Genomic DNA, 9,510 nt, shown 5'->3' with positions numbered 1-9,510 from the left:
CGCCTGCTGTGAAATAGAAGAAGAAGACCTCCGCCGAGTCATCCTCAGTGCTAAAAAAAAAAGAAAAAAAAAGAAAAAGAAACCAACGAAAATCGAACCTTTCGAATCTTACTTGACAACGACAGAACAAAAACTAAATAAGAACCAGGTTGGAATCAATAAAAAAAAGAAATCTATCAAGATGATTGAGTAATAATCCTTTGTCTTGCTTTAGCTGGTCTACAAATTCGTTCATCATTTTTAGAACTTCTCAACATTTTTATTATATTCTATTATATTTTCCATATAGTTAACATATTTCGGCATCCAAGTATTTTAAAGCAGTTTCTACTGATACTACTACTACTAAGAACTCAATGCAGCACAAATCGCCTGACGCCAACACAGCTCTTCATGCCTCTTCTCCATCATAATATATTCAACGCTTCCCTCTTTACACCCTCCCAGGGCCTTTGTGGTGTGAGGCAGGACTAAGTTTAGTGAGTCCACTTATTATAATAATGCTAAAAATAGTATATAAAACAAGTTATTATTATTCAATAATAATCAATAATATAGTAAACTTAGACGAAAAAGGGACTATACCTAGATAACATCCAACAATAGGGTCTCCAGCGTAGCCATCTTTACAGAGACAAATTGGTCGGTGATCAACTACCTTTCAATCGGAGTTGGGGCCACAGTCACACGGATTTTGACATACACCATTAATACAGGCTTCACTCGAAGGACAGTCATCATTGGTGCAGCCGATCACACTGTCAACTGTTATGAAAGCAGATTTAGATTAAGACCGCCTTAAGTGTTCTGATAAGGAGCAAAGATTCTACATAATAGGGAGCTCATACAAATTTTACGAATTCATCTTACAAGGCAATTAGAAGAGACCATGCCTTCCTCTCCTTCCAAGCCACTATTTTGTTCCGAAAAAGTAACCCGGGACTGCTTCAATACTAGGGGCGAATAAGGAAAATATAATAGAATTCTACTTTAGAGCCATTGCCCCTATTTTTTATTGCTAAAAATGAAGAACATTTATTCCTGTTATTCGCCAATTAAGTCAAGCCACTGCGCGGATTAGCACGAAGTTATCAATTTACTCTGCTAATATATTAATTCAAATTCATTACTGAACAAAAGACAAAGCATGCAAGCTAACCTATAACAACTCCTTTTTGCTAAAAAAAAAAAAAAAAAAAAAAAAAAAAAAAAAAAAAAAATTCTACGGCTTAACTGCACTTTCCTGGGAGCGGGAGAGGAGGTCGAATTTCCTCTTAAATTTACTAAAATGGCATAAATATCAATAAAATAGGCTGATATACCCGGAAATTCAAGACAGGGTTTTATGTGCCCTGTCCAACATCTACTTTTAATCGTCAGTTTATTATTTTAACGTTTATATGGGATGTTTATAAATGATTCCGATTTTCATGCATTATTCACCTACGTGATCAACTAAAATGTTAGCTATTTTTGTTCCCTACAAAGAAGTTTTAACGATCCTGGTTGTGCATGTTGTGCACGTCTCCAAATAAGATAGGTTTGTAACTAACCTGTCACATATCTATTTTTGATTACCTGTTCTTTATGGTTGTTTCTTATGGAGTATTTATGTCCAGTGTCCAGTTCTCATGGGGTTTATTTAAAACTCCGTTTTTCTTTCAATATTCATTTACATAACTGACCCAAATATTACTGTTTCTGCACCCTACAAGAAGTTTTAAAGATCCGAGTTGTGCATGTGATTTGCGTTCTGCATTTTGCTGTACAATTTCCATTTAGAAAGAGAGGGAGCATAGAGGTGGAGATAGGGCGCGTTTCTGCACCTTCCCATTTAGGACGTTTTAATCAAGAATAAAAGATAGAAAATATTCTAAAAGAACTCCATTAATTTCCATAAGAGAATCCAACAAAATATCAGCTGAATATTAGTACAATAAAATTGACTTAATATTATTTTTAAAAAGCGCCATATTCCTTTATTTAAAATTCAAATGCTGCACTCCTTCATCTTCTTGCCTTCAAAAACAAAGCCTTAATATATACCTAGAAAAAGATGGAGCCTGACGAGGCGGCATTATTATGCCTTAATATTGGTTAAAACAAAAGAATAAAAAGAAAAAATAGTTAAAAACAAGCCAAATAAAACAAAAAGCTGAATAAAAATTAAAGCAGAAAGAGAATCAGTAATAATTCACCAGATAATTGTTAAAATAGAATTTAAAAAAACAAATTTGAAATTACACGGATGCTAACCATAGAAGTAGCTCAAAAGAAACGTTTATTACCTTTTCGAATGTTTTTTTCATTTTTATGTTATATTACAATACCTGTTACGTATACATACCTATTTTTACAAGGGCTTCCCGATTTTTTGGAGCAGGGGCTACGACGTAAAAGCTACGTAAGGGCAACAACATTTGCTCTGCAATTTGAGGCTAACTTTTACCTCAAAATTAACAACCTATTCGTTTATTTCAAGCCTTTGCCGTCATTTAACTTTGAATTGTGGGGGGGGGGGGGGGTAGTGTATAGAAAGAAGTTTTCTGTACCTCTTGTACAGCCATTTCTAGGATCACCAACAAATCCAAAAGCACATCTACATTGGGCTCTATGATTTTGCTCAGTACGGATGGCAATCTCAGCGCAAGGCTCTTCCGCGCATGGATCTACGCATATCTGCCTCACGCAGGACTTGCTAAGTGGACATTTATCGTCAGCAAAACATTCTGGTTGTTCCAAGACTTGAGGGGCTATAACAATATTTTTTTTTTATTTTAATATCTTATTTTTTGATTAGCAAATGAATAGGCAGATTTCGGGTGTAGTAGGAACTTCAAAGAAGGGATATAATTGCGAGTAGGAGGGCTATTGCCCTCTGCGGCTCAATAATTGACAAAATATATGCTATAAAGGGGAGACCAACAGTGAGATAAAATAGAGTTTGCTTTTATTTTGCTCATTTTTTGTTTGTTTAATTAAAGAATTAATTGATTATAAAAATTTGATTAAAGAATGGTTTGATTTCCTAAAGATTAGCGGGTTTTTTTCTCAATATTATAAAACTTTATATTTCCTCCACAGGATTGGTATTTGTTTGGTATCCATTCAATCAAGATGAAAAAATCGAAATGCATAAGAACTGTAAGATTTTATATTTAAAAGACTAAATAATTTAATAATTAAATAACTCAAAATATTTAATTTTTAGTTGGAAATTAAATTTCTGTAAAGATAAAGGAAAAGATTTATCTATGATAGATTTTGCCTTCGAATATTCAAAAAAAAGAGAACGATACATACTACGAAGTGTTCCCTTTTCCCTGGTTACCCTCTAGATGAATATGGCCACGGCTTCAGTTTCGGGCCCCATTAAAAAAACTATAGATTTCTTTCGTAATATCTTACTCAATCAATCATCAATCAATCAATCATTTTATTAATACTACACTTTATTACAAACGTAAAGAAAAATTATTTTGCCCAAGAAGCTTGGCTTGTTGTGGGCCATACAACACAATAATAAAGCACTAAAAGAACCATAAATATTACCCGAAATTAACAATATATATGAAATAAAGATTAAAGATAATAAACACTACCATACAGTAAAAAAAAAAAAAAAAAAAAAAAAAAAAAATTATAATAATAACGATAAACCGTATAAGGGAAAACACAAAAAGGAGAAACACTAGGAAAAGAGAAAACAGGGAAAATAAACGAAGGAGAGAAAGAAATTACTAAACTGGAAAGATCGTAATATCTTACTCAATCAATCATCAATCAATCAATCATTTTATTAATACTACACTTTATTACAAACGTAAAGAAAAATTATTTTGCCCAAGAAGCTTGGCTTGTTGTGGGCCATACAACACAATAATAAAGCACTAAAAGAACCATAAATATTACCCGAAATGAACAATATATATGAAATAAAGATTAAAGAGAATAAACACTACCATACAGTAAAAAAAAAAAAAAAAAAAAAAAAAAAAAATTATAATAATAACGATATACCGTATAAGGGAAAACACAAAAAGGAGAAACACTAGGAAAAGAGAAAATAGGGAAAATAAACGAAGGAGAGAGAGAAATTACGAAACTGGAAAGACACGACGAAAAACTGCCTTTGCAGACAGAAATAAAGGGACATCCGGTGGGATTGAATTTCATAATTGAATTGATTTATAAACAGGAGACCTCTGGGCTGCTGTAGATGAACGTTTGGGCAAAATAAGTCTACGAGAAGAACTACGTAAAAAAGTAGAGTACCTACCTGAGCCTGTCCGTGAAAAAAATTGCTGCAGACGTGGTGGAAGTGTACCTAGAAAAGCAGAATGCGCTAAATAAAGATTACTTTTACTCACAATACGATTCAGCGGAGCTATTCCAGTATCATTATAAAGATCAGAGGAAGGGTAAAGCCGAGGGAGAAGAAAAGTAGCCTTCACTGCCCTATTTTGGGCTCTTTGAAGTGAACAGAGAAGAGATTTTTACTAGTATTACCCCAGACCGAGCAGTAATAAGAAAGTTAAGGAAAAATAAAAGCATAATAAAAAGAAAGCATAATATCTGGGTGAAGAAATAAGTTAACTCGGTACAACATTAAAGACTGGGGAGGATCAGGGAACGGGAGTGAGTTATATGAGGTTTAAAAGAAAGAAAACAGTCAAGATACACACCAAGAAATTTCACCATAGCAGCTTACGGTATAACATCATTCCCATAAGTCACGATGATTGGCTCCCTTACGTCTCTCATACGATAAGGGGTCCTGAAGTGTACAATGGCACTTTTTTGGCTGCTGACAGTCATACCATTTGACCAGCACCAATCTTTTACTTTATCAAGAAGACCTTGAGCTAGGGAGGTGGCAGATGGCAGATCCATTGCAGCAATGGAAAAGTTACTGTCATCAGCAAAAAGAATAGGGTGCACAAGGGGATGAAGACCATCAACGAGATCATTAATGTAAATTAAAAACAAAAGTGGTCCAAGCCCAGAGCCCCGTGGGACACCATTGAATATAGGCAAAGTAGTGGAAGAATTACCATTAACCAAAACATACTGAGATCTTCCTGACAGATAAAAACTTAGCCATTCTTGTGAGACTCCATGTACACCAAATAAAGATAGTTTAGACAAAAGAACAGAGTGGTCAACCATATCAAAGGCCTTTGAAAAGTCAAGAAATAGACCCAAAACACACAAGCCCTTGTCCAGATTAACACGCACAAACTCTGTTACATCTGAAAGTGCATACGAGGTAGAGAAAGTGGAACGTAAACCATACTGATGGTTAGTTATGAGAGAATTTCCTGCAGTTGTATTAGTACTAAATACAAATGAAGAGAGTCTACAATACACTACCCTTTCAACAGCCTTACAGATGACAGGAAGAAGAGAAATGGGTCTATAGTTTGAAATAAGAAATGAATCACCTTTTTTATGCAAAGGTAAAACATTAGCAACTTTAAATAAATGAGAAAAAGCCCCAGAAGAAACAGGGAGGTTAGTTATGTGTGAGATGGGCTTTGAAACAAACTGACCAATTTTTTTACGAACATTATTACTCAAACCAAAACCATCAACTAAACGGCTACATGGAAGCTGGGAAATAATACTATAAATTTCAATATCACTGCATGGGGAAAGGAAAAATGACTTTTCTGCTATGGGAAAACTACTTACTCTACTCTAGGGTTGAATGGGAACCAAAGGAAGAGTGGTGAAATACGAATTGAAGGCATTTGCTGAAGAATTTTTATCCACAATAGATCAATCAGCATTCCTGTAATGACATGGGGGGGGGGACTGTTTGAATTTCTTGTGAGAAATAGCTTCATTAACTACAGTGCAAACCTTTTGCAAGTTCCCCTTACGCTCATTATTTGAACGCGAAAACTACATGTGTTTGGCAGCACGTAGTGAGCAAGTACGTGCATTTTTATATTGTTTATGCTTCAATAAAACATCCCGTGTTTTACGTTTACATGCAACATTGAACAGAGATACTTTCATATGCTTAGCACTGATTAGACCTTTGGATATCCATCGGCATATGGATATAGAATTCCTTGGTCTCTTCCTAAGAGGAAAATACTTATCCAACAGAGCTCCCATACAACACACAAATAAACTTGTTGCACATTCAACATCATTAGCTTCAAGAACACTAGACCAATCATTACTGTGAAGACTAAGAATTAAATTAGAATATCTGTAAAAGTTCTAAAAGAAGACTCACCTTGCTCATCCACAGCAATCTCAGTTTTAGGCACAAAAAGTGACAGATAAATAGGGAAGTAATCGGACAGATCAGTGAAAACAAGACCGGAATTAAACTTCGATTTAGGAGAAAGAGAAATGAAAATATTATCTATCAAAGTGGCAGAATTTCTTGTAGGATCAACACGAGAAGGAAAAAAAAATTGAAGGAAGTAGCCCAGAAGAAGAAAGCACATCAAAGAGACGGTCACATTCATCACTTGATCCAACATTTAACAAATTACAATTAAAGTCTCCCAAAACACAAATACGTTTTTTAGAGAAAGTCCACCAGAAAACTGATCAAGCAAATCACAGAACAGATGTGTTGGAAAAGGAGGGGGCTTATAAAACAAACAAACAGTATCACATGCAAACTGGCTTTTCAGATCAATGACAAGAGAATAAACAGTCCTACTATTAGAGACTACTGAAGTAAACAAGGATTCAAGGTCATACTGTCTACTAAATTTAATATCAAATTTTATAAATAAAGAAATGCCCCCTGAGCACTTTGTTACCATTCTAGGGACATGAATAGCGATACAACCATGCATATCATAAGCTGTTAAATTTTCACTGTCAGATAACCATGTTTCTGTTAATCCAATTACATCAAAAGGGCAAGAATTATAAGACCACAAATATGATTTCATACTATCCCACTTATCTTTTATCCCACGTACATTCAAACAAAATACATTAAAGCAACTATTTAAAGAAAGAGAAGGCATGATTTTATCACAAAAATCAATAGTAGTGTGATAATTGCAACTAGAATTAACCATAGATTCAAGAAGAGGGTCAAGTGTGTGCGCCTCTTGTTTGCCAGCACTACTTGGCTGCTCAAAGATAACTGATTTAAGAATTGAAGAATTCAAAAGAAAAGAAAAATCACCCAGATTTACCGCACATAACAAATGCACACAATATCTTTACAAATGAACAAGATATCCAACAAGCAGGCTGAAATAGCAGAGGGTAAATTGAAACTAAAAAGGTGAAACTTATAGGCAACAAAAAAAAGAGAGATAAAAAACTGCAAGACAAAGAACAATAACAAGCTACAAAGCTCAAAAAAATTAAATAATACCAAACAATTACAATGACAAAGGCAAAAACGAAATAAAGAAAAAGGCAAAACAATAAAGAAGCAACCAGAGGAAAGAGTTATCAACAATTTATGCAAATCACTTAAAAGAATAATGTAAAACAACATAAATGCAAGCATAAGTAAACCCATTAAATGATAAATAGAGTTAAAAAAAACAACAACACAAAAAAAAAGAGCTAAAGGAGAAAAATGGTTTATTTCAGTCCTGGGAGGGGCTTGGGTGGGCTGTAGTTGACTGATGGAGAGCATCAACTTGAGATGTCTCTTTAACAGTAATCACTCTACCATCAGAAAGCTGGGTAAGTTTTTCTCCTCCACTAGACCATTTAGAGCTCTTCCCAAGCTTTGATTAAGCATAATTAAGTAGCTGAAGTCTAGGCTTTGTGAGTGACTCAGAAATAAAGACACCACTACCTTGCAAACTTTTCTTTTCTCTAAGAATAAGCTGCTGCATTCTTGGACTACAAAATTCTGCAACAAGTGGGCGAGATTTCAAACCTGAACCTTGTTTTCCAATCCTTCTAACAGAAACTATGTCATTCTTAGTCAAAGGAATACGAGGAAATCTAGTGCTGCAAAATCCAAGAAATTTGCTTTCAGAAGCTTCTGGATAAGGGTCTTCTTTAAAACCAAATAGGATCAGCTGATTTGAAATTTTCATTTGGTCAAACTGATAGCTCAGACAATCCACATTGAGTTGAATTGGTTTCAGAGATTTTTGCAGCTCTGACAAACCTAAGTCAAGCAAATGAAGAGATGATACAAGCTTTGACATCCTCAAATCATATTGTTTTAGTGATTTTTCCACAAGCACATCAAAATCGATTTTAAGACTATTGTATACCTCTTGTTTAATGATTTCCATATTGCTAGCATCAAAAGGAGCAGGCAGAATGACTAGAGGCAAGTTTTTTAACAGAGGCCTCAACCAAAGAACCAACCTCATTAGATAGTGCCTCACTGACAACTTCTGCCATAGTAGATTTAAGGTTTAGGTCATTAAGTGAATCTGCAATTAGCTTCTGCCCGTTCTTAAGGGTGTTAATGTGTGATGTGAGCATAGCAATCTGCTCATTAATAGATTCAGCTCCAATGTACTGGATGGAGCAGTCTGATCTCATCTCTCTGTGACTAGGAGGTCTATAGCTCTTTTTTGAGTTGTCACCCATGAAGTAGGCTAAAGTGAACTCAAAACTAGGCTAATCAAGCAACAAGCTAACAGCAAAAGGCAAGGGATCTTCTGGCTGGCACAAGTAATTATAAAAAGGGTCTAATAACAGCTAAACAGAGGTGTAGGCACCAGGCAGAAAAATAAAAAGACTGTACCTGGGGGGTCCCCAATTGCACCCTTGGGGTTGGGGCTGCTAGGCTTTTCCTCATAGGGCAATAGGATTTTTGAGTTGAAATTTTTTCAACTCGACCCTATGAGGGTGATAGGATTTCTGATTTTACAAAGGGAAAAACCTATTTTACCTTCAAGAGGAATGAGAAGATTATGAAAATGACAGATCAAAGCCCTGATAGAATCAATCTGAAAGTAGAAGCATATATGGACTCGATTGCTTTTGTCCAAAACCATCCTTGTCTTTATGATACAATCAATAATACTTATAAAAATGCAAAATTTAAAAATGACCGATGGAATCAAATAGCTGTTGAAATTGGACAGCCAGGTAGCCTACTGTCTTATATAGCCTACTCCCTTTTCCACATAGATAGGATTTATGGGCTTGCCTTTGCTTTTTATTTGTTTTTTTTTATGAACAGTTGGCTCATTATACAAATTAAACCTTTAGGAAGGGTTTGAATCCAATTACAACTACAGCATTTGTTGTAGGCTACTGTTGTGACTGCCCAAATTTGTAGTTTTTAACGATTATTGGTAAATAGGGAATAATCTAAATAGCCTATCTAACCAAGAACATAAAACTTAATGCATAGCCTAGGCTATTTATGTTTTTTCCAAATATAATAGGCTAGCTTAATTCCTATTGTTGCTAATTAAATTCAGTATAGATGCAGGGTTGGTCCTCCACATAAGGAAACTTGTTAAGAAAACAGTTCTTACTTCAGAATATGCAGAATAATCATAACATCATAAGGTAAAAGTAAAAAAACGTCATCCA

At 34.8% G+C, this 9,510-nt stretch overlaps 1 long non-coding RNA gene across 2 annotated transcripts; it reads right to left on the bottom strand.

Annotated features, from left to right (window-relative positions):
- Positions 1-591: 591 nt before the first annotated feature.
- LOC148948789 (uncharacterized) lies at positions 592-8,756 on the bottom strand. 2 transcript variants are annotated; one of them, XR_016142206.1, is made up of 3 exons: positions 8,711-8,756; positions 2,553-2,753; positions 592-765 (listed from the first exon to the last, which is right to left on the bottom strand). It is a non-coding gene; the product is annotated as an uncharacterized LOC148948789 (long non-coding RNA). The 2 variants fall into 2 exon arrangements; XR_016142205.1 differs by lacking the exon at positions 8,711-8,756 and adding an exon at positions 4,280-4,348.
- Positions 8,757-9,510: the final 754 nt, after the last annotated feature.

The sequence above is a fragment of the Artemia sp. Qi Xiang Cuo genome, chromosome 9 (genome assembly GCF_049724085.1).
Source record: "Artemia sp. Qi Xiang Cuo chromosome 9, ASM4972408v1, whole genome shotgun sequence".
NCBI lineage: Eukaryota > Metazoa > Arthropoda > Branchiopoda > Anostraca > Artemiidae > Artemia > Artemia sp. Qi Xiang Cuo.
The sequence above is the reverse complement of the archived record's forward strand: the minus strand, read 5'-3'. Positions and strand labels throughout refer to the sequence as shown.